This window comes from Mya arenaria, chromosome 9 (assembly GCF_026914265.1).
Source record: "Mya arenaria isolate MELC-2E11 chromosome 9, ASM2691426v1".
NCBI lineage: Eukaryota > Metazoa > Mollusca > Bivalvia > Myida > Myidae > Mya > Mya arenaria.
In genome coordinates, this window is record NC_069130.1 from 61,635,843 (window position 1) to 61,644,247 (window position 8,405).

Consider the following 8,405-nt stretch of genomic DNA (forward strand, 5'->3'; position numbering starts at 1 on the left):
TCAAATATGACAGATATAAAAAATAGCGAAACATATGAAAAATTGAAGCAATCACAACAAAGCCACAATTAATTGGGTAGTCTGGATTATTTGACAAAATTATTCTTCACTTTTATAAAATGTATATGTAGCGTATACTTTTCTGATTAAATGGGCTATAGATTATAAGGTGACAACATTAAGAAAATTATTCACGCATTGTATGTTGACAACGGTTTTAACTTACTTTTATTAAAATAAACATCAACACAAACAAGCAAACAGACAGATAATCATTTGCTTACACTTGCTTAAACATGACTTGGTTTTATCAAACCTTGAGATAAATAATTTTTCAATAGTTGTGCTTACTAAACGCATGTCGACAAAATGTAGCATTTTGCGGCACACGTTAAAAATTACTTAACAATAAAGCTTTTAATTTAACTTTCAATGAATATTTATAATTGACTTGAAAGTAGTTCGGAATCAAATAAATACCGCAGCCGATACTAGGCGAATGTGGGTGAGGGCTGAACTAACTAAATCTAGCTACAGCGGAACAGCATAGCCCCTTTTGGCGTTATTGCGTGAACATATTTTTCAAACTAGAATTAGCTATCCATAAACAGTATGAAAGTTGCACGATCATTTACTAGGCAGAATCAACTGAACCATTATTTTGGCATAATTTACGCCAGTCAGGACCACGACTGTCCGCTTTCAATTCGTGGGTGATACAATCAACTGTGCACTTTGCATTACATTAATTTGGACCATTTTCTGTAGCAGGTACATAAATATTCAAATTATGCAATGTCTAGTTTGGACACACAATTTGTTTGATGTAGCGTTTTTGCTACTCAACCGACGCTAACAATGAATGCAAAGTACGCTGGTAGTTATTATACGCATCAGTATTCCGTGCATACGCACAAGCGCACAATATCGCGGCGGCTTACAAATATGTTCGGATTTTGAACGCAGGCAAACCTTTGTGAACGGACATTTGTTGGCAAAAATGTAAAACGTCTGCCACGATACTCTTCGTTGGTCAAGATAATTCCGGCCAAATGCTTGAGCTGGTTCATATCGGCGTTATATCTGGTATCAGCTCGTTTAAGACCGGAGCGATTTCAACGCCCGTGGCGAGCGAATTCACCTCGTCGTCCTGACCCACACTTCCTTTGGTAGGCACAAATAACAAATGTCAGCACCAAAGTTCGCACTCATAAAACTTCTTAAGGAAAAGTTTCAACCAAGTGAAACTATGCTTTTATAACTATGAGAGTTAAATGCAATAGAAATAAGTAAGGAAAATATCCAAACAATAAAAAATGAATAAATTTAATTTTTAAAAAATGGCATTTAGAATATTTTTGTTAACAATACGAATATTCTTATTTCTTTGAAAGTTTTCACTAATAAGCATTATGAATACGAAACCAATTTATCTCCTGAAACTTCTCTAGAACCTATTTGATATTCTTCCAACGCATAAGTGTTTATGCCACACCCGTGTCGGTTGAGTATTATCATAATACCTTATATGCAAATATGCAATCCTCTGGTAATTACTTGTGGAAACATAAACATTTCTACATTTATCTTAAAACGAGCAGTGTTCACGGCAAATTAAGAGCAGAAAGAGTGAATGAAAACTGACCTTTTACAAACAATTAAATACCGTTATTCACTTGTTTTATTTTTTCGTTCCCCTGGTGGAAATCGGCTTCGTCAGCATGTTAGGGAGGTCAAATAGTGCAAAACGTACGAACCTTCTAGTGTCGAACCCATCATCACGCTTCAAGACCGCGTTGTTTACTAGGCGAACTTAGGCAATACATTATATGATAACTTAGACCGCAGTTCAACGCTTAATTTAAACAAAATTTATTCGTCTTAAATGTCATACATTGCTACATTGTATGTTATTACATACTAGATATTTCAAAACGAAAGCAATATTAAGGCGTTTTTTCAGAAACAGTAAACACTTATAGCTGATTAGCTCTCTAAGAAGGTCAGATATACGAGATGCTTACTGTGTTGTTCCGCACAAAATTCATTTTTTGCAATTATTCTTTCCGTTATCAGTGCAGTCATATCAACCAGTATCAGCGTATTAAAGACCGGGGTGTATGTATGAAAAGTAGATCAGTTTCTGAGCACCTATCAAGTTTAAGTTTTGTCATTATGCATATTCATATTTTTACGGATATACTCAAAGTGATTATTCCTGGTACGTCACTTGCAAGGATTATGCCAAGGTGCTTATTAGATTTAGTTTCTGAAATGTGATGGCCATACAGAGAAATCTAAGGATAGATTCGAGGTTGTCGTTTTCTAGAGAACAAAATGGACATTGTAGGTAACTAGCCATATTTCAGCCCAAACACTAATGCTATTGATGTCTCTTAGAATTATTTCAGTAACCCTTCAGGGTTCTTCAATAAGGAAATAAAGACTGGCATCATCTGCAATAGTCTGATATTACTTCCGATGTTAACAACAATGATGTTTATGAAAATCAGAAATATAAAAGGCCTAAAACCGATCTTTGCTGTCATCCAGTCTTAAGAAAGACCCAACTTGATTAAGATTCGGACGGCTAACGATTGGTGAGATAATCACTAATCCGTTAACGTAAGTTGCCGCGGTCACCAGATTCTTGTAACTTGACAAGCAGAACATTGTGCAAGACTTTGTGAAAGGCTTTGCTGAAATATAAAACACCGTTCTGACCGTCATCTAACTCCTTACAAAATAGGTTATAGAGGAAAGTAAGTTGAATAACAGTGGAATCAGCTGAAGCAAAGCCGGACTGGAAGGGTGTAAAAATGTTCGCATCACGAAAATGATTGAATATATGCTTATATATAACCTATTCAAACACCTTTTCCGTTGTGTTTTATGATGAATTAGGCCGATAAGTTACAGAAAGTCATCATTTTTTTCATAACAGCTAAGACATAAGCATCTTTCCACTGCGTTGGAAAAATACCAGTAGAGAGACATATTTTTATTTTTTATACCTTTAGGATCCGACTCTTTACTAATTGCCAGTATTGCAAGAATGTCTATTATCACAATTGGTACCGAGGTGATATTTTCACGATGTCAATATAAGGACAGTTAATGACAAGGGGAAAGTCAAGACCTTTATCGTCTAGAACAGATTGAATTGTAAAATGAGTACAAAGACGTTTCGCTTTACCAACATCATCTAGACAAAACTCGGCGATTAAAGGAAAAAATGCATTAATACATGGCTAAGTCTGAGGATTAATGACTGCTTTTACAATTGTCTACCATCCCTTAGTCTGGATTGAACCTTAGCATATTTTTGCTGAGAGATTTGCATAGTAGGTTCCTGTAGCGTTCCGAATAGCCGAATTAGTTTCATTAAGTCAAAAAATTACTCTTTACTTTCATAAAAATTTGTGTAGCTATTAATATCCACTGCAACTTTTATTAAATCGCATATGTTCCTGACAAAGCGTCGCTTAGAAGGCATAATGTTTGACAAACATCACTAGTTTGAGGTAAACAGATGAGGTTAATGTAATTCGGCTATATTTCACTTTTTGAATTATCTTGTAGATATGGGTTTCCCTGAAGATATTGCAACCCATGTTATTATATATTTTTTCATACATTTCCCTTCATCTAAAACAAAAGAAAATTAAGTGAAAAAGGTAAATATGTGCGTGTGGTCGAGAGGATTTTAAAGTTGCTAAATTAGAAAGTGGACATACATATGCAGTAAACATTTTGTTAGAAGAAAGTGACCTTTTTAGGAACATACAGACCCTAAACTTGCAACATATACACATGCATCAGGAATTTGAATACTAAATGTAATAAATGATTATATACGAGGGCATAGCCAGAAGTTCGTGGAAAAGCTTGATAAAATGAAAACAATATGCAGCATATCTTTAAAACTTTCATACAATAATAATCAGCTAATTTCAAATTAGGAATGCGAGTTTCATCGTATAGCATGTTATTACGACATCGTAGTGATCACTATGGAAAGAGGTGGTCTCTCATTCCTCCGCAGTTGCTTAAATAACCCATGACAATATTTTGTTTGGTTGACCACTCACATTGAAACCAATAATACGGCGCGAAAGTATGCACATTTGACGTGACGTCTATAACGTGTGATGACGTGAAGTTTTAAGTCAGTGCGTTTGTTTGTTTATTTCAAAGGAATAATTTTAGACTGAACGGTATTGTTAAATTTTGTTTAAAATGACGCCAGAAGACGGATTGAAAAATAACAAACGGGCAGTGATACAGTTCTGTGTGAATCTAAGAAAAACTCCATCGCAAACACTTAAACTGATGAATGAAACATCGAGTCAACTTCCAGTGAAGCGAATGCTCGTGTACATAATACCAAGTAAAGTTTCAAAACAATATAACTACTTTTCAAAACTTTCTTTATAATTGATTAAATTGAATTAACATTAAAATTAAGATTTAAATTAAATTATTTTAAATTAAATAAATTAAATTAAATTAAAATTAAAATTAAATTAAATTAAATTTACTTAAAATGGAATTAAAATTTAATTTAAAAGAAATAAATAAAATGTTTTTTTAAATGAAACCTTAAATTATAATTTAGTAAACGACTTAATGTTATTCTGGGAAAAGCAACCATAACAATGAACCGATAGTAAAGCATAAGTATTTAACAGCTCTCTAAGATCTTAGCTTAGTAACAAATTCGTAAGACTGCTGAAAAATTATCATCCTGCTGTACCAGAATATCATATCGTATTCTATTCCTCAATCTATTCATAAATAATGCCGTAAATATATTCATAACACACAACATATTCAATGAACAATAGTATCTAGTACAGGTTAATAATCTCTGCCCGCAAGAAAAGTTCTAGAACAAAATCTTATCCTGACTAAGCAAATTTCATCTATCGTCCAACCATTTTTGGTTAGGACGAAGGAAGGTTATGACTTACCTGTAAGATCTGCGCTCTGAGAGTAATTTACACCAACACGGGTTAAGTATAAAATGACCACTCTCGCGCGCCCACTCCAGAAGTTATTCTGGTTATCTTACAGGTAAAACTACAATTTATTATTTAGGAATATATATCATTATTTTATTTAGATTCTTTTTTTCATAAATTGTTTTAAGTCTTTCTTATGAAAAATGTACTGAGTTGTTTATTGAATAAGATTAAAAGAATCATTTCGTCAATAGGTTTAGTATTTTATTTGAATTTCTGTTTGCTTTCATATTTCTTGAACTAATATAATTTTAGGAATTCCTGAACAGTATTGATATGTTTTAGAATTAGAATTTATATTTATTCTAGTAACAATAATGAATTTTATTACTATTCGCTATGTTAAGAATTGTATCATGATATTCATGTGTTGCTTTCAATTAAATTTGTTATATTATTGTATAAGGTGTATATCACAAATTGTTATCTATTGTGATTTTTCTAATAAAGAAGTTATTCTGGTTATCTTACAGTTTTGTCTTCTGGTCGTGTTTCGGATTGAGAGACATAACCTGGTACCTCTCAATGAAAATTGAAAAATGAATATGAGCTTCGCTTCCCCAGTTGGTACGAACACCAACATCAGTAACGAAACCAATCCGTAACATACAAGTGGCACAAGCGGTTCAGTGAGGGTCGGGATAGAATTTGTGACGACGTGAGGTCTGGGCGACTGGTTTCACAAACTACGAAGAGTGACGTCGAGGCCGTGAAAAACATCGTTGACGCTGATCGTCGAGTCACTCTTCATGAAATATGCAAGATGTTGGACATGAGTTATGGGTCGGTACGTAGGATAATGAAAGACAGTTTGAAAATGAGTCGAGTTAGAGCGCGTTGGGTTCCGCGGCTGCTGACAGAAGATGAGATGAGCAAAAGAGTACGGGAATCACGCCGATTCTTAGCTCGGTACGAACAGGAAGGAAACCGTTTTCTTGAGAAGATAGTTACTTGCGATGAAACCTGGCTGTTTTATTACGACCCTGAGACAAAACAGCAAAGCGGTCAATGGAACACTACCGGTTGCCCGCCTCCGAAGAAGGCACGATAGTCCCGCTCGACAGGAAAGCATATGTGCATTATCTTCTTTGATGTGCACGGTGTTATTCTACTCCATGCAGATCCGCAGGGTCAATCTGTGACGGGTGCTTACTATTCTAAGGTAAAGTGATATAAAACAAAATTCATTTTTATCAATATTTAGTTCTTGATTAAATCTGTTAAAAAAGATTAGGATTTAAAATATGGGATTGAATAAGTGTTAGTCACTGTTATTATTATGATATTTGATGAAGTACGCGAAACGCGACAAATGCATTATAATGTTATAAGCCTCAGTTATGTTCTCCATTTAAGGTTTTGAGGCGTGACTTGTACAGGGCGATGTCATTAAAGAGACCACAGGCATTGCATGATGGATGGATTCGTCACCAGGATAATGCACCAGCGCATAGATCGGAGGAGGCCCAGACTACCCCGACCATCCAGCTTGAAGCGGAGATCCTTCCCCATACCCCTTATTCGCCGGACCTAGCACCATGCGATTTTGCCCTATTTCCGAAACTTAACTGTGAACTGAAAGGTAAACGCTTTAATGACTTTCAGGAACTACTGAGTGAAGCTTAGACACGCCTGTATTCTTACAAGTCAGAGTGGTTCAGTGACATTTACAGGCAGTGTGTAGCGACATTGCATTGCGGCGAACGGCTTTTACTTTGAGAAGGTATGACGTTGGCGTCAGATTCCGACGTTTGAACTGCGGGGGCTATACTGATCTCATGTTAATGAAAAAAGCTGTAGTATCCTTTATATTGTAAGTATCAGTTTGAAATTTGATATGTCATTTACAGCTGAAATAGATTTTATAGCGAGCTGACGTTCGTTGAAAAATGTTAAAATGTGTTGATTTTCTTAAGCAATTCCACGAACTTCTGGCTATATATTAATAGTACAAACTATACGTTAGTAAAAAAACCCAATTATACTAGAACTATTGAAGGTGATTACAATATGTTTAAGATTTTAGGACAGGTTGATAAATATTCCCGAAACAGAAATGCCCTTACACTAAGAGCTACATCTGTTTCAAAGAATGCATTGTTTTAAGTTTCAAAGGCATTCTTGCAGTATGACAAATCAGTTTCAACTCAACTTTTACTGATACACACAATATTCAGATTGATCAAGTCTAGTATGAAATGTGTCGTATGTTTGTATACATATTCATCGATAACTTTACGTGTGAAAATTCTTACTCATGTTTATATTCACACACCGTTTGAACAAAACACACATACACCGCACACTGTTAAAAACACACAAAGAACACATATCATTGATACAAAACACACAAAGACCGCAGGCCGTTTAAACAAAACACACATAGACCACACACTGTCCAATCAAAATACACATAGACCGCACACCGTTCAAACAAAACATACATAAACTGCACACCGTTCAAACAAAATACACACCGACGGCACACCGTTCAAACGAAACACACAAAGACCGCACACCGCTCAAACAAAACACACATAGACTACACACCCTTCAAAGAAAACACACATAGACCGCACACCGCTAAAACAAAACACACATAGACCACACACCGTTCAAACAAAACACACATAGACCACATAGTGTTAAAAAAATGCACACATCGACCACACAGCGTACCTACAAAACACACATAATCCCCACACAATTAAAAAACACACATAGACCGCACAACGTTCAAACAAAACATACATAGACCGCACACAGTTCAAACAAAACACACATTGACCGCACTACGTTGAAAACACATATAGACCACACACCGCTCAACCAAAACACAAATAAACTGCACATAGTTCAAACAAACACACATAGACAGAACAGCGTTAAAACAAAACACATATAGACCGCACACCGTTCAAAAACACAGATAGACCACCCACTGTTCAAAGAAAACACACATATACCATAAACCGTTCTAACAAAACACACATAGACCGCACACCGTTAAAAAACACAGAGAGATAACAAACCTTTCAAACAAAACACAGAAAGATCATACATTGTTCAACCAAACATAGAAGGAACAGACACTGTTGAATGAAAACAGACATAGACCGCACACCGTTCAAAACATAGAAAGATCACACACTGTTCAAACAAAACCAAAATTGAACAGACACTGTGCAAAGAAAACATAATAGACGGCACACCGTTCAAACAAAACAAACATATAACACATACCGTTCAAACATAACAAAAAGAGACAACACGCAGTTCAATCAAAAAGCATCCAGACCGCATAACGTTCACACAAAACACAGAAAGATAACACACTTTTCAAACAAAACACATAAAAGAACACATACTGTTTAAACAAAA